Below are 23,482 nucleotides of genomic sequence, written 5' to 3'. Positions count from 1 at the left end.
GTGTCATATCTGGTGTAGTAATGTGCATATTGGCAATTTGTCATCGCCGCTTTCTACATTGCAGAGAGTAACACAAATACTAAAACATTACAGTTGTATTTAACTTGTCATGGCTGATGATTGAAAATGCAGTCACGTGAAATGAATTAAACTGTTTACATGAATTTGTGTGTCGGCGTGCTGATTATTCCCCGTCTGATAGGATATTAAAAGTGGTGTATAAATAACACTTTCATTGCTTGCTTGATATCAAAACAAACCACTCAACTCACTCCTCGGGACCATCTATGCAAGGCATTAGTTTCAATTTTGTCTAACCGCTGCTGTACCAAGAGTATCCACAAGAGGGAGCCATAACCCCATTTCAAACTTACATTTATTGGGCTTTGCATGAAATAAATCCAGTATAATTCCCATCCCTCCTCTGCTCCCTAACATGTCTCCTACCCCCCCAACCAACATCCTCCCAAATAACATCGAGTACAAATAAATATATGACAGATATACAATGACCTCATTCACAAAAACACACAAGGGAGAAAATAAAAAAAATAATGATAAAAATACACTCATTCTTATCTGTTTAAACTAATTCTTCATTAGACTGCTGCAGTTCTGCTCCAACCAAGAAAAGATTAGGTTCTGAACTATCCAGTCTGTTATTTGGGTTAGGTTATCATAGTAGGTAAGAAAAGGCCTCCTGACTCTTTCATATGTATTTGCTTTCCCCTTCAATGTAAACTAGATTGTTTCGAGCTTCAGGTGAAACATCATCTCTTTAAGCCATCTGGTCTGGGATGGTGGCCCCGCTCTCTTCCAGTTGAGGAGGATGAGACGGCGAGCTAACAGGGTAGTAAAGGCAACCACGTGGCACATTCCAGTCGACCACACTGCGTCCTCTGGCCTCAGTCCAAACAGGGCACTAATGGGCTGAGGGACAACTGTCATATTATACACGTCACTAAGGGATTCAAAGACCTTTTCCCAAAAAGTCTGAGGGCTTGAGCGTGACCAAAACATGTGCAGCCAGTTTGCAGTGGTGGTCTTCCACCGGTCACAGGTGGGATCAGTGTTTGGGTACATCCTTGCCTGTTTCTCCTTAGTGAGATGAAGATGGTGAACTATCTTGAATTGTATTAGACCGAGTCTAGCACAAGGAGATGAGGAGTGCACTAGGTCGAGAACTGAAGTCCACCGGTCCTCTGCAAAAGACAGGCCGGGGTCTTGTTCCCCAACTGTCCTTAGGTTGTTTAGAGACTGTGGGTTAAAAGTGTTAATTACATCATGCATCCAGGAGATGGCGCCTGTGAGACTAGTGTTAAATCCTAAAAGAGCATCTAAGGGGGTGCTTGGAGGTGGCTCTGGGAAAGGGTGATAGCCTTTTGTACAAAGTGCCGAACCTGAAGGTGTCGAACTCCATTTTATCTTCAGCTGTAATGTTTCGTCTGTCCCCACGTGAAAGACAAGTCAAGTCATGTGTGGCAGTGGCACTGGTCTGTATGCAGATGCTCACAGGTTTGAAATCATCTGGAGATATCTAATGGCAGAAGTCAGGGCAGCGCCTCCTGGACAACACAAACAGCAACAGTCGAAGGAGAGAGAGAGAGGGGGGGGGGGAGAGAGGGGGGGGGACAACTGTCTGTGGTTGCGAACACTTGTGTGTGTGTGTGTGGGGGGGGGGGGGGGTGATCCATCCAGCATCCAAACTGCTTATCCAACTGGGGTCGCGGGATGCTGGAGTCTATCCCAGCAGTCATTGGGCGGCAGGCGGGGAGACACCCTGGACAGGCCGCCAGGCCATCACAGGGCCGAGAGAGAGAGAGAGACAGACACACACACACACACAATGTAGTACGGCCGATCCACCTGACCTACAGGTCTTTGGACTGCGGGAGGAAACCGGAGGAAACCCACGCAGACACGGGGAGAACATGCAAACTCCACACACAGGACGACCCGGGACGACCCCCAAGGTTGGACTACCCGGGGGCTCGAACCCAGAACCTTCTTGCTGCGAGGCGACCGCGCTAACCACTGCGCCACCGTGCCGCCCACACACTTCATTGAAAGCTCACCGCCATCGGAGCAGCTTAAAGCAACGTCAGCGTTTTACCTGCCTTTTCTCTTCATGGAGGACGAAACTGGCTCCACATATTGTTCTTCATCACAACAGGAACAAGGTGGTCATTCAAGAAGGAAACGTGTCATCTTCTGTTTCATTAGCGCCACGTGTTAGACGTTCCTTACAAAAACAAGAAACATGCATATTTACTGAATATGAAACATATAATCTGTTTCAACATGAATAAAAACAAAGATAACAAGAATCAATGAAGAATCAAGAACAATGTGTTGTCATTTCTATCATGTAACGGAAGTTCCTTTCACCAGCCCACAGCAGTGCAACACAAAAGATAAAAACATCCACATTTCCAAAAGCACCAAAACCAGAAAACAAAGCCAAACACACACACACACACACGGAGTTAACAACACAGTGTGTTCAGTGCAACACAGTCCAAAAACTCCGCTGTCTGGATAATGAAGCCAAGCAGCATGACTGTCGGAACTTCCGGTCTATATGGGCTAGCAGTTAGCTTAGCTTGCTCCGTGTCCTGTCAGAACGCCCTCGATCGGTGCGTCCCTCTCGGGCGCTGCTCCAGGCAAGGCCGTGGTTCTTGGGCCCACAGGACGCAGCAGACCAGGTCCCTCAGCCGATTCACCTAACATTATTTTATTTAAATCCCAGAGACTACCGTAAATTGCTTCAACAGACGCCGCCAGGATGCAGACGAATGGTCGCGCATGCGTAAAACAACTCGGGTTTCCGTAACAGATCGGGTAGGCGTGGTCACAAAAATTGAGCTTCGCGGGGACATCGGCAGGAGGACGTACGCTGAGGTCCGCCATTGCGTCATTTTAGTCCGCGAGGACCCCAGCCGAGTACAGTCTGTATGGTCCGCAAGACTATGAAGCGGCCTTAAGCGGCTTGGATAATGGACAGGAAGGGAACGTGCCCTCAGCTCCTCCCCCCTCTGTGTCGTCACGGCGTTCACTCCCCCGCTGCGCCTCGCAGTGTATATAAACTGGTGCGCTCAGCGTTGCCGCACCATTCGGCTCTTAAGCTCGACGTCACGACGCGACGTCACGTGTGGGCGGAGTTATACTTCCGGTGCCTTGGGGAATCTCACTGCATTATTTTCCACTCAAAACAATATGTCTGAACCCGTAAATATATTTACATTAACGTCTTTTTTTAAAGACGAACCTCTCAGGGTGAAAAAGGGTCTCAATGCTTTCAATTCAGATAGAGTTGTGAACGTAAATGTTTCAGGGGGCATTATAAAAGGCAAGGTACAGGCTTCCATGAAACAGAAAGTTTATCAGGTTGAGGTGAGTGAGCTAACAGGGTTAGCTAGCGTTAGCTTGGTAATGTTGGGTATTCTGGCTTCTGATGTTATATCCCACGTTTACTGGCGATTCATAAGCCTTGGATAAAGACTGCCAGTGCTTTATTTTGTCGGTAGATAATTGTTTTCCGACGTTTGACTTGTTAAAATAACTCTGACGTTCTTGGATCCAAGGCTAGCTTTTCATGTGTCTAGCTCCAGAATGGCTATGATCGTACATACTGTAACGCTGTAAAGGTTTAATGAATTTAAAATACATATTAGGAATTAATGAAATATAGACTTACATGTAAGATCACAGCCATTTTAGGGCTACCATGTGTGCTACGATCTGTTTCTTATTAACGTTATAGGCCACTTTGGATACAGGTCAGCTGGGCACCAGGAAATCTCTGGGCACCTTGATGTAAAATGTTCTATTTTGTCCAAAATGTTTGGAAACATGTAATATTAGAAGAATGGTCTTAACCACATGAACCCCAGCATTCATTTAGTCATCCTCAGACGAGTTTGCCAAGGGTTTTAATTCAATTTAATTAATCAAATTAATCAAATTTAAACCTTTGTGCGTATTTAAGGACTGTGGGGCACAACTCCTCACAGCTCTTGAACCATTCTTAAGTCTGTTCCCTCCTAGACCAGTTTGCCATGTGTGACCCTACAGTAGCGCAAGGCTACAGACAACATAGCTCTCGGGATTCATGGGGTCACTCAAACCTCTCCACCACGTTAAGGTGATGGTTCGAGGAGAGCATAACATAATAACATAAAACACAAGACACTTAGTTAGAGCCCTGAAGGACTCTGTCCAACCATATGGGTTGGATAAGTGGTTAAGTAATGTAAAGTATACATGATGTGAACATGCACGGTACATCATTATCATTTAAATATGCAAATTTGCATATTTAAATGTTGTATTCATCATATGGTGATCCTCTTCTTTACGTTGACAAGTAGTTTTTGCACTATGCATTTTGTTACCAATGTTGATGTTTTGCACTTTATACATTTTACGTTGACAGTAGTTTTTGCACTATGCATTTTGTTACCAATGTTGATGTTTTGCACTTTATACTTTTTACAGTGACATTAGTTTTTGCACTATGCATTTTGTTACAAATGTGTTTTGATTAAAAAAATCAAGCAGTGTTCTTAATTCAGTATTACTTTATTAAAAGTATAAATACATGAATCTGATTCTGCTTACATTTATTCAAGTCATTTCATGCTATTTCCCGAAGAATTGGTGTTTGTAGGTTGGTAAGACACGCACACTTTCAGTATTTTGTTTATGTTTTTAGTGAACTGATATGGGATATTGTCCAAAATATTGTCCAGCCCGGTTGGGCTGTCTGCGGGAAGAGTTAGGGTGCCAGTGGGGGGGTAAGATGCAGGGGAACTGTTCTGCGGGGAGCGTGGTTAGGGTTTAGCAGGGTGCCTGTTCTCTGGGGGGGGGGTTAGGATTTGGCGGGGGGGCCGGGTAGCTGTTCTGGGGGGGTTAGTGTGTCCTTGGGAGGGTGCGCGAGGCTGTTCAGTGTGTGTGTGTGGGGGGGGAGGGGTTACGTTGCGGCGGGTTGGGCCGGGTGGACTGTTCTGCAAGAGGGGTTAGGGTGACCCAGGGCTGTTCGGTCTATTGAGGGGACACTCGGGGCTGTTCGGGGAGCTGCCCGGCCTGCGGGGGGGCTGTTCTGCAGCAGGGATTAGAGTGCGGTGGGGTGGGCCAGGTGGGCTGTTCTGCGGGTGAGGTTAGGTGGTCCCCGGGCTGTTTTGGGGGGCTCCCGGCCTGCGGGGAGGCTGTTCTGCGGGGGGGTTAGGGTTTGCCGGGGGGGCTTTTCTGCGTAGGAGGGAGTTAAGGTTAGGGGTAGGGGTAGGCGTGGCCCAGAATAACTTGGAATACATACGAATTTCCGTGCACTACTTTTCGTACGATATCATACGAACCGATCATGAGAACATCCTGGTGATGGTACCTTCAGTGAAGAGGTAGAGGATGAATGGAATTTGTTGCTTCCATTAGTCACAAAAACTCATCATATGTAAAGCAAGACATGCACCAATGGTTAGTGAGTGTGTTAACAGATGTTTTATCAACACTCAATACTGCAACTCATGATTAATTCAGGTCGTTACTAGTTGTTAGTTAAGTGTTTTGTATGACCTCATCTAAAGTGAGGACTATCTATGCCTTACAGAGCACTTACACCTGAGACTGAAAGACCAGCGGTACCTTGAGACTCACAACAGTCTAAAGGATCACAACATCCTTCAGAAAGTGTAAGTACATGATTTACACACCTTCTACCAGATGATTAACACTATTTACACACATTCTACCAGATGATTAACACTATTTACACTTTCTACCACATGATTAACACTATTTACACACCTTCTACCAGATGATTAACACTATTTACACACCTTCTACCAGATGATACACACCTTCTACCAGATGATTAACACTATTAACACAATTTCTACCAGATGATTAAAACTATTTACACACCTTCTACCAGATGATTAACACTATTTACACACCTCCTACCCAATGATTAATACTATTTACACACCTTCTACCAGATGATTAACACTATATTTACATACCTTCTACCAGATGATTAACACTATTTACACAACTTCTACCAGATTATTAACACAATTTCTACCAGATGATTAACAACATTTACACTTTGTACCAGATGATACACACCTTCTACCAGATGATTAACACTATTTACACACTTTCTACCAGATGATTAATACTGTTTACATACCTTCTACCAGATGATGAACACTATTTACACACCTTCTACCAGATGATTAACACTATTTACACACCTTCTACCAGATGATTAACATTATTTACACACCTTCTACCAGATTAACACTATTTACATGTCTTCTACCAGATGATTAACACTATTTACATATCTTCTACCGGATGATTAACACTATTTCCATACCTTCTACCAGATGATTAACACTATTTACACACCTTCTACCAGATGATTAACACTATTTACATACCTTCTACCAGATGATTAACACTATTTACACACCTTCTACCAGTTGATTAACACTATCTACACACCTTCTACCAGATGATTAACACTATTTACACAATTTCTACAAGATGATTAACACTAGTTACACACATTCTATCATATGATTAAAACTATTTACACACCTTCTACCAGATGATTAACACTATTTACATACCTTCTACCAGATGATTAGCACTATTTACACAATTTCTACCAGATCATTAACACTATTTACACACCTTCTACCAGATGATTAACACTATTTACACACCTTCTACCAGATGATTTCCAAACTGGGAAATAGTGCAGCGGTATTCTTTATAAGGTTGGGGATACCACCTGCAGTCAGCTGAGACTGACAAAGTCACTAGATGAGTGATGAAACGTGTTTCCTGCTAAACGTAGTGTCCAGATGAACTGATTCAATTTTTTCTGGGATTTCTACACCTGGATTTTTGAGCACTTAGTGCAGTGCCCGTTCAAAACGAATTTGACCTGTTGTGGAAATTTGTAATCTGAGTGTGGGGACAGTTGATCTGAAGTATTTACTACAGTGACGTCATCACGTCTGTACATTTGACGAACATTAGCCAAAAGAACGAATGACTGCGCAAGGTTCGAATATACGTGAACTAGCTCGGGGAAGAGGGAAGGATTAGTAAAGAGAGGGAGACCCACAAAGAGAGAGAGGGGCAGGGAGAGAGAAAAAAAGAAAAGTGTGACTGAAAAAGTGAAAGAGGGGGGAAGTGGTGAGCACTCTACTTTGTTTGAGCTCTACAACGAAGCGGCGGTCGTCTGGGAAGGAGTTTGTTTCACAGCGACGCTGACATCGTCTGAGCCGCCACTTCTTTTATTATATTTAGAGGCTTCTTCTATTCTTATAATTTTGCTACCTCACTGTTTTTACTACCTCACTTATTTATGATAAATGTTGTTTGTTTTTGTTTTTAGCTTGTTTTTTTTAAAAAATTTTTTTTAATCATTTACCTTGTCTAGTGTTGCTGGTCCGAGAGTCACCAAATGAAATTTCGTTGTTTGCACACAATGGCAGTAAAGTATCTTATCTTATCTTTCTTATTATTCTTTCTTTCAGATCCCCACAGTTGTTTATCATCTCCATAAAATCGTCCTGCATCTGAAAAGCAGCCACAGCAACCATGTCGTTCCTGTACGTGGACCGCAACCTGGTCAACAACCCCTTGGCACAGGCTCAGCTAAAAAAGGCTCTGTATGATGAGGCCAAGGTCCATGAACTGCAGGTGCTCGAGATGAAACAGAAACACAGCCAGGCCTTTGACGAGCTCAATGAGCAGCTTAAGCAAGCTAAGAGGAACAAGGTGTCTGTAGACAAGGCCAAGGAGGCTCTGGAGTCTGAGAGGAATGAGCTTGCCATAAAGTTGCAGATACTGATGCAGAGTAAAGGAGAATCTGAGCATCACAGGAAGAAGGCTGAAGCCCAGGTCCAGGAACTGCTTGCCAAACAAGCAGAGACTGAGCATCAGCGCCAGGAGCTGGCTGAAAAGTTGACCAAGCTGGAAAATGTCAATAGTGTGCTGAGTGATGTGGAGGGCAAGTTGATCAAGGCAAGAACATACTGCTCTGCTGTTGAGTCCCAGCTACAGGATGTCCAGGAACTGCTGCAGAAGGAGACACGCAAGAAGCTGTCTCTCAACACACGTATGCATCAGCTGGAGGATGAACAGAGCAGCCTGAGAGAGCAGCTGGAGGAGGAGGAAGAGGCCAAGAAATCTGTACAGAAACAGCTTTTCAGTGTGCAGGCTCAGCTTGCTGACACAAAAAAGAAAGTGGAGGCAGAAGCTGGCTGTCTGAAGAATGCTGAGGAAGGAAAGGAGAAGCTTCACAGGGAGCTGAAGGCAGTGCACCAGCGATGGGAGGAGAAGTGTGCTGCCTTTGAGAAGATGCATCTCCAGCAGGAGCTGGATGACCTGCACGTGGGCCAGGACCATCTCAGACAGATCATCTCCAACTTGGAGAAGAAGCAGAAGACGTTTGACCAGACGCTGACAGAAGAGAAGAACATCTCTGCACATTATGCACAGGAGCGTGACCATGCTGAGGTTAAGGCAAGGGAGAAGGTGACTCATGCCCTGACTTTGACCCGCAAGCTGGAATCTTTGATCGACATGAAGAATGAATTGGACAGCAGCAATAAACTGCTGCGTGCTGAAATGAAGGAGCTGGAGAAGTCCAAGCGTGGAATGAGGCAGCAGCTGGATGAAATGAGGACCCAGCTGGAGGAAGTAGAGAATGAGCTGCAGGCCACAGAGGATGCCAAGCTGCGCCTGGAGGTCAAGATGCAGGCAATGAAGGCCCAGTACAAGAGGGACCTGGCAGGATGAGATGAGATGGGTGAAAAGAAGAAAAGGGCACTGATTAAACAGGTGCGAGAGATGGAGCTTGAGCTTGTGGATGAGAGGAAACAGCATTCTGTCGCTGTGGCAGCCCGTAAGAAGCTTGAACTGTACCTGAAGGAACTGGAGGCAGCCATTGATATGGCCAAAAAGAACCGCGACGAGGCCCTTAAGCAGCTGAAGAAACTCCAGCCCCAGATGAAGGAACTTATCAGGAAGCTAGAAGACACTTGTATGTCCAGGGAAGAGATCCTTGCTCAGGCCAAGCAGACCGAGAAGAAGCTGAAGGGCATGGAGGATGACATGATCCAGCTGCAGAAGGAGTTGACAGCTGTGAAGCATGTGAAAAGACAGGCCCAGCAGGAGAGAGACGAGCTACAGGGTGAGATTAACAACCAGGCCAGCAAGAATACGTAAATTGCGGCGGAGAAGAGAAGGCTTGGGGCGCACATTGCTCAGCTCGAGGAGGAGCTCAAGGAGGAGCAGAATAACACAGAACTGGTCAACGACAGGCTGAAGAGAGCCATGCTGAAGAATGACCAGATGAATGTGGAGCTTACTGCTGAACGCAGCACCTCCCAGCGCATGGAGGGGGTTCGAGCCCAGCTGGAGCACCTTAACAAGAAGCTGAAGGGAATTGTCAAGTCCAAGTACAAGTCCAGTAACTCCGCCCTGGAGACCAAAATCGCCCAGCCGGAGGATCAATTGTACATAGAGACCAGGGAGAGGCAGGACACCTCCAAGTTGGTCAGACACACCGAGAAGAAGATGGAAGAAGTCATCCTGTAGGTGGAGGGTGAGATACGCAACACAGAGCGGTACAAAGACCAGGCAGAAAAGTTGAAATCTCGTATAAAGCAATCGAAGAGGCAGCTGGAGGAGGCTGAGGAAAAGGCACAGAGAGCAAATGCAAACCATAGGAAACTGCAGTGGGAGCTGGAGAATGCCGCCAGACCGCCTCAATGTTTCACCTCGGGTACAGCTCTGGGCAGGGCCGTACAGCTCCATTCCAACGACAGCTCTCATAGCCATTAAAAGGGGTAAAATATCGACGAACAAATAAATAAATAATAATAAAAAGGATACAAATAAAAAAAGAAGACAATGTTTAAGGCGCGCATTGTTCAGCTAGAGGAGGAGCAGAATAACACAGAAGTGGTCAACGACATGCTGAACCATAGGAAACTGCAGCGGGAGCTGGAGGATGCCACAGAGTCCGCGGATGCCATGAACCGTGAAGTTAGCACCACCTTCCTCTCACCATGCGTCAGATTGTTAGCTGTGCCGGTATTGAAAGAAACGAGGAAAAACATACCAGGTGTCATGATCTGTAATCTGTGCTCTCTCATGCCATGGTTTTTGATTCAACTGCGTCCGTGTGCCTGAATGACCTTCATTGCATGGCTTCATTCAACTCTGCCTTCTCCGATTGGCTGTCCAGTTTCTGCCCTGTCCTGCACCCAATCTTCCTGATGGGCCTCCATGGGGTATATGTACCCCTTGGTTGCTCTGCTCTTTGTCTGGGGTTAATGACCTCCGTCGGGGGGGGTTGTTCAGCTGGATAACTAGCAGTCTGTCTCCCGGTCTGCTGGCCCTGAACCCGCTAGCCGACAGCCTGCCTACCGGCCAATAAACCACCAGTCGAGGGGTGGTTTCGAGCCGGCTCCAGCCCTGGACCCATTCTGGGGAACCCGCCTGGCAGGGGAGGTCCCCGTAGTCTCTTCCAGGCCCATGTCCCTCGGCAGCTGGCCAACTCCTTCTACAGGTTCCTGTTCGGCTGGCCACCTCAGCCGACCTGTCGGGTTCAGCTGCCCAGAGCGGCTGCCTCGCCGCCTCCAAAGCCTGTCCCCCGAGCAGATGTGTTGCCACCTCTGAATCCTCTCCCCCGAGCGGCTGTGTTGCCGCCTCCGAGGTCTGGTCCCCCAGCGGCGGCCATTCTGCCGCCTCCGAAGTCTGTTTGCCCGACGGTCGTCCCACCACCCCTAAAGTCTGTTTGCTTCGCGGCTGTCCCGCCGCCTCTGAGCTCTTTGCCCAGCGGTTTTCCTGCTGGCTCTGAAGTCTGTTTACCCAGCGGCCATCCAGCCACCTCTGAAGTTCATTTGCCCAGCGGCCCGCCAGCTGCCTGCGGAGTCTGTTTGCCCAGTGGCCCTCCAGTCGCCTCCGAAGACTGTTTGCGTAGCTGCCCTCCAGCCACCTCCGAAGATCTTTTGCCCAGTGGCCACCCAGCTGCCTTCCCGAGCGGCCCTCCAGCCATGGCGGTACTGTCGACATCGCTGGTCTTCGGGTCATCCATCTGCCCAGCCGCTGGAGGTGCTCTGCCTCCTGGTCCTGTATCCTGATCGCCCTCCCGATCAGTCCCAGGCCTCGGGCAATCCGACTGAGATCCCTGGCCCCATTCGTCCTCCCACTGGGCCCCTCTGTCCATCCTCTGGGTACTCTGGGTCCTTTGGTTTTGGGACGTCTGGAATCTACCCCTTGGGGGGGGGGATGTTGTTAATGGTCTGTTATCTGGGCTCTCCCATCCCCTGATTGGTGGGATGGTTAATCTGCGTCCGTGTGCCTGAATGACCCTGATGGTCGGGCTTCCCTCACCTCACCCTTCTCCGATTGCCTGTCCGGTTTTTGCCCTGTCCTGCGCACGTGCACCCGATTGGCCTCCAAAGGGGTATATGTGCCCATTGTTTGTTCTGCTCTTTGTCGGTTCATCTCATTCACACACTGAGACACATTTAGATACAAAGGGACTTTTGTTCACCAGAGTGCCGCGTGTGTTGTCAGCTTTCCCCGTTGTCTGTTCCTGCCGTTTTATTCCTGCGTTGTGCAAGTTTTGTCTCATTCCTGCTGTGAGCTCTCCCCGCTCTCTGTACCTGCTATTTGTCATTTTCCTGTAATAAATGAGCTGTCTGAACTGGTTGCCTCCACCATCTGCACTTGGGTAATCTCCCTTCTACTCCTGTGACAGCACGAACCGACCAATATGGACCCTGCAGATGGTTCAACGTACCGGAGACAATGTAGGCTGAGGCCGGTGTCTGGGGTGAATGGCCTCCGGCAGCAGATTGTTCGGCTGGATAACCAGCAGCCTGTATCCCGGTCTGCTGGCCCTGAACCCGCTAGCCACCAGCCTGCCCACCGGCGGGTAAACCACCAGTCGAGGGGTGTTGCTGAGCCAGCTCCAACCCAGTACCCATTCTGGGGAACCCGCCTGGCAGGGGAGGTCCCCGTAGTCTCTTCCAGGCCCATGTCCCTCGGCAGCTGGCCAACGTCCTGTCCAACTACGAGTCGCCAGCCACAGTGGCCAACTCCTTCTACAGGTTCCTGTTCGGCTGGCCACCTCAGCCGACCTGTCGGGTTCAGCTGCCCAGCGTCCCCGAGCCTCAGCTGCCCAGCGTCCCCGAGCCTCAGCTACCCAGCATCCCTGAGTCTCAGCTGCCCAGCGTCCCTGGGCCGCCTATGAAGCCTGCTCCAAGAGCGGCTCCCTCGCCGCCTCCGACGCCTGTACCCCGAGCGGCTGTCTCGTCACCTTTGAAGCCTGTCGCCCGAGCAGCTAACTCGCTACATCTGAAGCTTGTCCCCCGAGCGGCTGCTTCACCTGCTCTGTAGCCTGTTCCCAGAGCGGCTGCCTCGCCGCCTCCAAAGCCGGTCCCCCGAGCAGATGTGTTGCCGCCTCTGAATCCTCTCCCCCGAGCGGCTGTGTTGCCGCCTCCGAGGTCTGGTCCCCCAGCAGCGGCCATTCTGCTGCCTCCGAAGTCTGTTTGCCCGACGGTCGTCCCGCCACCCCTAAAGTCTGTTTGCTTCGCGGCTGTCCTGCCGCCTCTGAACTCTTTGCCCAGCGGTTTTCCTGCTGGCTCTGAAGTCTGTTTGCCCAGTGGCCGTCCCGCCGTTTCCGAAGTCTGTTTGCCCAGCGGCCGTCCCGCTGCCTCCTAAGTCTGTTTACCCAGCGGCCATCCAGCCACCTCTGAAGTTCATTTGCCCAGCGGCCCGCCAGCTGCCTGCGGAGTCCGTTTGCCCAGTGGCCCTCCAGTCGCCTCCGAAGACTGTTTGCGTAGCTGCCCTCCAGCCACCTCCGAAGATCTTTTGCCCAGTGGCCATCCAGCTGCCTTCCCGAGCGGCCCTCCAGCCATGGCGGTACTGTCGCCATCGCTGGTCTTCGGGTCATCCATCTGTCCACCCACTGGAGGCGCTCTGCCTCCTGGTCCTACATCCTGATCGCCCTCCCGATCGGTCCCAGCCCTCGGGCAATCCGCCTGAGATCCCTGGCCCCATTCGTCCTCCCACTGGGCCCCTCTGTCCATCCTCTGGGTACTCTGGGTCCTTTGGTTTTTGGACGTCTGGAATCTACGCCTTGGGGGGGGGGGGTGTTGTTAATGGTCTGTTATCTGGGCTCTCCCATCCCCTGATTGTTGGGATGGTTAATCTGCGTCCGTGTGCCTGAATGACCCTGATGGTCCGGCTTCCCTCACCTCACCCTTCTCCGATTGCCTGTCCGGTTTTTGCCCTGTCCTGCGCACGTGCACCCAATCCCCGATTGGCCTCCAAAGGGGTATATGTGCCCATTGTTTGTTCTGCTCTTTGTCGGTTCATCTCATTCACACACTGAGACACATTTAGATACAAAGGGACTTTTGTTCACCAGAGTGCCGCATGTGTTGTCAGCTTTCCCCGTTGTCTGTTCCTGCCGTTTTATTCCTGCGTTGTGCAAGTTTTGTCTCATTCCTGCTGTGAGCTCTCCCCGCTCTCTGTACCTGCTATTTGTCATTTTCCTGTAATAAATGAGCTGTCTGAACTGGTTGCCTCCACCATCTGCACTTGGGTAATCTCCCTTCTACTCCTGTGACAGCACGAACCGACCAATATGGACCCTGCAGATGGTTCAACGTACCGGAGACAACGTAGGCTGAGGCCGGTGTCTGGGGTGAATGGCCTCCGGCAGGAGATTGTTCGGCTGGATAACCAGCAGCCTGTATCCCGGTCTGCTGGCCCTGAACCCGCTAGCCACCAGCCTGCCCACCGGTGGGTAAACCACCAGTCGAGGGGTGTTGCTGAGCCAGCTCCAACCCAGTACCCATTCTGGGGAACCCGCGTGGCAGGGGAGGTCCCCGTAGTCTCTTCCAGGCCCATGTCCCTCGGCAACTGGCCAACGTCCCGTCCAACTACCAGTCGCCAGCCCCAGTGGCCAACTCCTTCTACAGGTTCCTGTTCGGCTGGCCACCTCAGCCGACCTGTCGGGTTCAGCTGCCCAGCGTCCCCGAGCTTCAGCTGCCCAGCGTCCCCGGGCCGCCTATGAAGCCTGCTCCAAGAGCGGCTTCCTCGCCGCCTCCGACACCTGTACCCTGAGCGGCTGTCTCGTCACCTTTGAAGCCTGTCGCCTGAGCAGCAAACTCGCTACATCTGAAGCTTGTCCCCCGAGCGGCTGCTTCACCTGCTCTGAAGCCTGTCCCCAGAGCGGCTGCCTCGCCGCCTCCAAAGCCGGTCCCCCGAGCAGATGTGTTGCCGCCTCTGAATCCTCTCCCCCGAGCGGCTGTGTTGCCGCCTCCGAGGTCTGGTCCCCCAGCGGCGGCCATTCTGCCGCCTCCGAAGTCTGTTTGCCCAACGGTCGTCCCGCCACCCCTAAAGTCTGTTTGCTTCGCGGCTGTCCCGCCGCCTCTGAACTCTTTGCCCAGCGGTTTGCCTGCTGGTTCTGAAGTCTGTTTGCCCAATGGCCGTCCCGCCGTTTCCGAAGTCTGTTTGCCCAGCGGCCGTCCCGCTGCCTCCTAAGTCTGTTTACCCAGCGGCCATCCAGCCACCTCTGAAGTTCATTTGCCCAGCGGCCCGCCAGTTGCCTGCGAAGTCCGTTTGCCCAGTGGCCCTCCAGTCGCCTCCGAAGACTTTGCGTAGCTGCCCTCCAGCCACCTCCGAAGTTCTTTTGCCCAGTGGCCACCCAGCTGCCTTCCCGAGCGGCCCTCCAGCCATGGCGGTACTGTCGACATCGCTGGTCTTTGGGTCATCCATCTGCCCACCCGCTGGAGGTGCTCTGCCTCCTGGTCCTGCATCCTGATCGCCCTCCCGATCGGTCCCAGCCCTCGGGCAATCCGCCTGAGATCCCTGGCCCCATTCGTCCTCCCACTGGGCCCCTCTGTCCATCCTCTGGGTACTCTGGGTCCTTTGGTTTTGGGACGTCTGGAATCTGCCCCTTGGGGGGGGGTGTTGTTATGGTCTGTTATCTGGGCTCTCCCATCCCCTGATTGGTGGGATGGTTAACCTGCGTCCGTGTGCCTGAATGACCCTGATGGTCGGGCTTCCCTCACCTCAACCTTCTCCGATTGCCTGTCCGGTTTTTGCCCTGTCCTGCGCACGTGCACCCAATCCCCGATTGGCCTCCAAAGGGGTATATGTGCCCATTGTTTGTTCTGCTCTTTGTCGGTTCATCTCATTCACACACTGAGACACATTTAGATACAAAGGGACCTTTGTTCACCAGAGTGCCGCGTGTGTTGTCAGCTTTCCCCGTTGTCTGTTCTTGCCGTTTTATTCCTGCGTTGTGCAAGTTTTGTCTCATTCCTGCTGTGAGCTCTCCCCGCTCTCTGTACCTGCTATTTGTCATTTTCCTGTAATAAATGAGCTGTCTGAACTGGTTGCCTCCACCATCTGCACTTGGGTAATCTCCCTTCTACTCCTGTGACAGCACGAACCGACCAATATGGACCCTGCAGATGGTTCAACGTACCGGAGACAACGTAGGCTGAGGCCGGTGTCTGGGGTGAATGGCCTCCGGCAGGAGATTGTTCGGCTGGATAACCAGCAGCCTGTATCCCGGTCTGCTGGCCCTGAACCCGCTAGCCACCAGCCTGCCCATCGGCGGGTAAACCACCAGTCGAGGGGTGTTGCTGAGCCAGCTCCAACCCAGTACCCATTCTGGGGAACCCGCGTGGCAGGGGAGGTCCCCGTAGTCTCTTCCAGGCCCATGTCCCTCGGCAGCTGGCCAACGTCCTGTCCAGCTACCAGTCGCCAGCCACAGTGGCCAACTCCTTCTACAGGTTCCTGTTCGGCTGGCCACCTCAGCCGACCTGTCGGGTTCAGCTGCCCAGCGTCCCCGAGCCTCAGCTGCCCAGCGTCCCCGAGCCTCAGCTACCCAGCATCCCTGAGTCTCAGCTGCCCAGCGTCCCTGGGCCGCCTATGAAGCCTGCTCCAAGAGCGGCTTCCTCGCCGCCTCCGACGCCTGTACCCCGAGCGGCTGTCTCGTCACCTTTGAAGCCTGTCGCCCGAGCAGCTAACTCGCTACATCTGAAGCTTGTCCCCCGAGCGGCTGCTTCACCTGCTCTGTAGCCTGTTCCCAGAGCGGCTGCCTCGCCGCCTCCAAAGCCGGTCCCCCGAGCAGATGTGTTGCCGCCTCTGAATCCTCTCCCCCGAGCGGCTGTGTTGCCGCCTCCGAGGTCTGGTCCCCCAGCAGCGGCCATTCTGCTGCCTCCGAAGTCTGTTTGCCCGACGGTCGTCCCGCCACCCCTAAAGTCTGTTTGCTTCGCGGCTGTCCTCCCGCCTCTGAACTCTTTGCCCAGCGGTTTTCCTGCTGGCTCTGAAGTCTGTTTGCCCAGCGGCCGTCCCACCGTTTCCGAAGTCTGTTTGCCCAGCGGCCGTCCCGCTGCCTCCTAAGTCTGTTTACCCAGCGGCCATCCAGCCACCTCTGAAGTTCATTTGCCCAGCGGCCCGCCAGCTGCCTGCGGAGTCCGTTTGCCCAGTGGCCCTCCAGTCGCCTCCGAAGACTGTTTGCGTAGCTGCCCTCCAGCCACCTCCGAAGATCTTTTGCCCAGTGGCCATCCAGCTGCCTTCCCGAGCGGCCCTCCAGCCATGGCGGTACTGTCGACATCGCTGGTCTTCGGGTCATCCATCTGTCCACCCGCTGGAGGCGCTCTGCCTCCTGGTCCTACATCCTGATCGCCCTCCCGATCGGTCCCAGCCCTCGGGCAATCCGCCTGAGATCCCTGGCCCCATTCGTCCTCCCACTGGGCCCCTCTGTCCATCCTCTGGGTACTCTGGGTCCTTTGGTTTTGGGACGTCTGGAATCTACGCCTTGGGGGGGGGGGGGGTGTTGTTAATGGTCTGTTATCTGGGCTCTCCCATCCCGATTGGTGGGATGGTTAATCTGCGTCCGTGTGCCTGAATGACCCTGATGGTCGGGCTTCCCTCACCTCACCCTTCTCCGATTGCCTGTCCGGTTTTTGCCCTGTCCTGCGCACGTGCACCCAATCCCCCTGATTGGCCTCCAAAGGGGTATATATGCCCATTGTTTGTTCTGCTCTTTGTCGGTTCATCTCATTCACACACTGAGACACATTTAGATACAAAGGGACTTTTGTTCACCAGAGTGCCGCGTGTGTTGTCAGCTTTCCCCGTTGTCTGTTCCTGCCGTTTTATTCCTGCGTTGTGCAAGTTTTGTCTCATTCCTGCTGTGAGCTTTCCCCGCTCTCTGTACCTGCTATTTGTCATTTTCCTGTAATAAATGAGCTGTCTGAACTGGTTGCCTCCACCATCTGCACTTGGGTAATCTCCCTTCTACTCCTGTGACAGCACGAACCGACCAATATGGACCCTGCAGATGGTGCAACGTACCGGAGACAACGTAGGCTGAGGCCGGTGTCTGGGGTGAATGGCCTCCGGCAGGAGATTGTTTGGCTGGATAACCAGCAGCCTGTATCCCGGTCTGCTGGCCCTGAACCCGCTAGCCACCAGCCTGCCCACCGGTGGGTAAACCACCAGTCGAGGGGTGTTGCTGAGCCAGCTCCAGCCCAGGACCCATTCTGGGGAACCCGCGTGGCAGGGGAGGTCCCCGTAGTCTCTTCCAGGCCCATGTCCCTCGGCAACTGGCCAACGTCATGTCCAACTACCAGTCGCCAGCCCCAGTGGCCAACTCCTTCTACAGGTTCCTGTTCGGCTGGCCACCTCAGCCGACCTGTCGGGTTCAGCTGCCCAGCGTCCCCCGAGCTTCAGCTGCCCAGCGTCCCCGGGCCGCCTATGAAGCCTGCTCCAAGAGCGGCTTCCTCGCCGCCTCCGACACCTGTACCCTGAGCAGCTGTCTCGTCACCTTTGAAGCCTGTCGCCTGAGCAGCAAACTCGCTACATCTGAAGCTTGTCCCCCGAGCAGCTGCTTCACCTGCTCTGTAGCCTGTCCCCAAGCGGCTGCCTCGCCGCCTCCAAAGCCTGTCCCCCGAGCAGATGTGTTGCCGCCTCTGAATCCTCTCCCCCGGGCAGGAACTTGTGTGATAAAAAAAAAAACTTCTCAGAAAGATTGAATGATCCTAAACAGGAGTTACAGTGACAGAGACAGAGGTATATTTTAAGTTTAAAGACAAATTTTCTGTTGTTTGTGTGGTCGGTATATGAAGAGAGTTTAAAATGTTATGAATCATATATACGAACCTTGTGAGCTCGCCATTAATTTCTATGTTGCACAAAATATTTATTGCTGAAAAACATGACTTACCTTGACCTGCACTAATACACCGCTGCAGATGGATGTTCTCTCTTTTTTTAATTTTATGCTGAGAGATTGTCCGATTTCCCGACTAGGAACTGCGAGTTATGAGAGCGTTTTATTTAGTTTTTATTTCTCAGAAGTCGGCGATCCCGAGTTAGACCATGGGGCGATATAAAAAAGGGTATATAGCAAAACTGGACATGCGGGCTCAGGCTGGAGGGATGGAAGCAGTCATTGAAGCCTTTTTTGCAAAAAACCCCAAAACAAAACCGTTCGGACATAAAACGGGAAACCCTAGCTCTACACCTTTTCGGACAGGTTTGTCGGGATTACATAAAATGGTTACAGCTGGTTTGGAAGGAGGACAGGAGAGGAGTCAAAACATGTTTTGACAAAGGGAAAAGATAAGATTCTGCATCATCTCATCATAATGCCACATGCACTCTGCGTGCGTTAGTTATCACATATACGACCCCCCCCCCCCGTTTTTCCATATTGCATCGTTGCAAAAGGAAGACGGAGGTTATTACATAATGAGGTGAAAATGTATTACATTTTATCGAGTTATTACATATGTGATGTGTGCATACTTATTTCATTTGCCTTCGCTCTTCATGGAGTCCCTCTGTGTCAAGCCCTAAAAAATGTCAGAGAAAAAATTCCTTCATTTGCAAATCCAAATACATTTCTAAATGAAGACCTGCGGTCTATGAGGAAGACTAAGATGATAGACTATGAGAGATTATGCTGTTAGCAACATTTCTGTAAATTTCAAACATATACTGTGAGTTTGATTCTATTTCTATCTATACACATTCTTAGTTTAATAACTCCATCCAACAGTTAACTAACTAAGATCTATGGAAACAAGAGGGTTTCTTTTGTTGTTTTTTTCTTTTCCTTTACTTACACGTCAAAGACTCCAGTTGAGGGCTTCTTTCTGTGATTTTCTTTTTCTGGTCATGTATAAATGATATAAAAAAAAGAACTTGTCAGCTGGCAAATAATCAAATGATATAAGGTAAACATCCATCTGTAGTTAGGGTCAATTGTCGCACATTACAAAACATAAAATAACCCTTTTCAACCCTTTTAAATCACCAAGAGGAGGACCTCAACAGTGACAAGGGATGGGAATTGATAGCTAAGATTTGATCGATAGCGGTCTACTTTCGTGGGGACAGACAGACAGACAGACAGACAGACAGACAGACAGACAGACAGACCCTGTTCTAGACGGCTCCGGCCAGGAGGCCACGCCGTAAGAAAATATTTAGTTTACATTAAGAACGTGACAGTAAAATCCAGGAGCTGTTAGATTTTTCATATTTACAAAAGGACCAACTGCCGTATTTCAAAATGAACATGGGGTCCATCCCAACATCAGTTCCACCACATGTAGTACCATGTGTTTCCAATAGGGGGTAGAAGAGCTAAGAGTTCCCTGCCACTCTGTGGCCCATAGAAATCAATGGAAATTAAATGGCAGGGAACCTCACACAAATTTGCCCCATGTTTATTTTCAAGTATGGTGGTGGCTTCATCATGTTAATGGTATGCTTGTCATCAGCATAAACCGAAAAATGTCAGTGTCAAAATAAAATTGACTAAAAATGTATTGACATTTATTTTAAAAATGAAAAACTAAATCTGTAGGCTAAATTAGGCTATCCAAAATACATGGGAGTAAACAGCGGTCTGAAACCAGTCTGAAACTAGAATATTTGGGTTTTTCATTTTTACCAATCTTTTGAAAATTTTTAGAAAATGTTTCACACCACCATATAATAGAGTACTATGTGTAGATAAATGAGACAACAATCCCAATTAAATTGATTTTAATGCCATGTTTTAACGCCATAACGTGAAAAAGTCAGGGGTCTGAATACTTTCCAGAGCCACTGTATATGGGTTAAACTGTTATCAATTGATAATATTGGAATATTGGAAAAAAAGGAAGCATTGGCTGAAGTTCAACATCAACAAAACAATCAATAAATAAAAGATCTGGTCTGTAAGCAAATCATCAGTTTGTCAACAATGACCTTGTGATATCCACTATTCCCATTATTCTATTCCAAATAGTGGCCATCTCTTTGTGGAAAAAAAAACTTCATTTACAAATACTTTTTGATTATTGTAGACAATTGAGGTGCCTGATAATCATCTCAAATATATTCAGTTCCTGACCCAAGTCGCTTATTTTGTGGTTATTCTCAAAGCCTTTTCAAGATGTGTTTTTACTGACTTGATTTTCTCACACTGGCCAGAAACTCTTTTGTTGGCATGGAAGCCAACCTGCTCAGCCGAAGGAATCTGTCTCCTGCACGTCTGCCCCAGTTGGAGGCCACCAAAAAAGCCAAAGCTCAGCAAAAGGCCGACAGGGCAGAGAAGGCCAGCGACGTCGTTTTGAGGCCCTCCACAAGTAACGAGAATCAGGTCATGAGATTACAGATCCCCCAGATTCCTCAGGCAGAGGGAGTCTCGGTCAGGAGCTTCAAACCATCCACGACGATGAGTGGCAGACCGAACAGAATGGCTAGTGAAATGAAATGCCAAACTTGTAGTGAGCAGGTTTTGATATGTAATGAGCGTGCATGCGCGAGTGTTGAGACTTGGAAGATATGCCCAGTAAAAGGTCAACGTTATGCCTTGGTCTCCGGTCCATTCTTTACTAATATAAGTACTATAAAGTACAAGACATGGTGTCAAAAGTCGTCGTCCTCGCCTCTGAGATAAATATAATCACCCGACGCAAGTGACCGGAATGATCCGTGCAGTTTGACTATGTGAGAAAAGAACTTTTGAATTCGCCGAGTGCACTAGCAGAGCTAACGCTAACGTGGAGCTGCGTTGATACAACGTTTGAGAGGAGCATTCGGAAGGTAAAACAGAATGGATTCTCTATTTTCAATAAGTCCGCCTGAAGCATTTGACTTCGGAGACTTTGGTAGTTGGCCTAATTGGATCCGACGTTTTGAAAGATTCCACATAGTGGCAGGACTAAATGCAAAGAGTCAAGAGTATCAAGTTAACTCGCTAGTTTACACTATGGGAGACATGGCGGATGACGTTCTGAACACATTAGCACTGACGGGTGAGGACAAGAAAAAGTACGACAAAGTAAAGCAAGCATTCGATAAACATTTCATATGCAAGCATAACGTGATCTACGAAAGAGCTAAATTCAACAAACGTAGCCAGGAGCCTGGTGAGACGGTTGAAGCGTTTATTACTGCTGTGCATGAACTGGCTGAGCATTGTCAGTATGGAATTCTCCAAGATGAGATGATCAGAGACCGCCTTGTCGTAGGTATCAGAGACCATGGACTTTCAGAGAAGTTACAGCTAGATTCTGAGTTGACTCTCGTGAAAGCTATCACAAAAATCCGCCAAAGTGAGGAAATTAAAAAGCAACAGCCTGCATTGAGACAGAGTAGCACAGATGGCACAGATGCAAACATGGGTGCAGTTAGATTCTAATTCAAACAGAAATACTCTCCACACGGAAAAAGTGGTTTTAAACCAAAGGAAAGATTGCAAAATAATGCAAATACTAAATGTGGCAGACATGGGTAGGCACATGAAAATTCATTCAATGCATGTCCCGCGCGCACTGCTGAGTGCAAGAAATGTAAGAAAAGGGGGCATTTTGCCGCTGTTTGTAAAACGAAAATGAGAGTGGAAGAAATGAAGGAAAATGACTTGGATGAAAGCGTAGAGACATTGTTCCTGGGCACAGTGAATTGTACAAAATCCGACACATTCTGGCAGAAATCGGTTGCAGTGAATGGTCAGCAGATGACGTTCAAGTTGGACACGGGCGCTGCAGTGACAGCTATCCCGGCAAATTTGTATTCACAAAAGCGACATGGAAAGCTGCTACTGACAACCAAAAGACTGTGTGGACCAAGTAACTCTCCCATAGAAGGGAAGGGACATTTTACTGCGGATATTAATCACAATGGAATTGTAGCGAAGCAGCAGGTGTATGTTGTGCCAGAGTTAGTGACTCCTTTGCTTGGCTTACCAGCGATACAAGACCTCTGCCTGCTCAGCCCTGTGCAAACTATCACAGCAGCTGAGGTAAGCTACAAAGAACAATATCCCAGAGTTTTCACAGGCTTAGGTAAGCTAGAGGGAGAATACAAAATTAAATTAAAAGAAAATGCCACTCCCTTTGCCCTCGCTGTGCCATGCCATATGCCATTGCCCTTAAGAGGAAAAGTTCAAGAAGAGTTAAAAAGGATGGAGGAAATGGGCGTTATTTCTCCCATAGAGGAAGCTACAGAGTGGTGCTCAGGAATGGTCGTAGTACCAAAACCTAATGGAAAAATTAGAATATGTGTCGACCTAACCCGCCTGAACAAAAATGTGTGCAGGGAGAGACATATTCTTCCAGCTGTTGATGAGACGCTAGCTAAGCTAGCAGGAGCTAGGATTTTTTCCAAACTGGATGCCACTGCCGGTTTTTGGCAGGTGCCTTTGCACAAAGATTCAGCCCCACTCACCACCTTCATCACACCATCTGGCCGTTATTGTTTTAATCGGCTTCCCTTTGGAATATCATCTGCGCCAGAACACTTTCAGAAGCATTTAATGCAGATGCTTGATGGCCTAGAAGGAATTTTGTGTCATGCGGATGACATCCTGGTGTTCGGTGCCACGACCAAAGAGCATGATGACAGGGTGCATCAAGTGTTGCAAAGACTGCAGCAGCGGGGCCCAAGTCTGAATGACAAATTTCAGTTCGCAGTGAGGCAGGTCAAATTTCTCGGACACGTTGTCAGTTCAGAGGGCATACAAGCAGATCCTGAGAAGATTAGGGCAATTAGAGAGATGCTACCACCCAAAGATGTGGCTGACGTAAAACGCTTCATGGGGATGGTCAACTATGTGGGGAAATTCTCTCCTAACATCGCAGAGCTCAATGGGCCAATCAGAGAACTCCTGAAAGCAGAAAACATGTGGATGTGGGGAGCAGCGCAGCAGTGTGCCTTTGAAAAGGTGAAAAACGAGCTCAGCTCATGTACTGTCCTTGTCCGGTACAGTCCAGAGAAACTGACCAGGGTGTCAGCAGACGCATCGTCTTACGGATTAGGAGGGGTCTTATCTCAGCTTCAATAACCTGGATACTGGAGGCCAGTGGCTTTCATATCTCGCAGCATGACTGAAACAGAGTGCAGATATGCCCAAATTGAA

At 49.7% G+C, this 23,482-nt stretch overlaps 1 pseudogene; it reads left to right on the top strand.

The window, feature by feature from the left end:
* The first annotated feature begins 8,823 nt into the window (after positions 1-8,823).
* The window catches only part of LOC130113065 (myosin-9-like), a 138,279-nt pseudogene continuing 123,620 nt past the window's right edge, over positions 8,824-23,482 (top strand).

This window comes from Lampris incognitus, chromosome 5, assembly GCF_029633865.1.
Source record: "Lampris incognitus isolate fLamInc1 chromosome 5, fLamInc1.hap2, whole genome shotgun sequence".
Taxonomy (NCBI): domain Eukaryota; kingdom Metazoa; phylum Chordata; class Actinopteri; order Lampriformes; family Lampridae; genus Lampris; species Lampris incognitus.
Note: the sequence above shows the minus strand (reverse complement) of the source record. Positions and strands in the feature narration are given on the sequence as shown.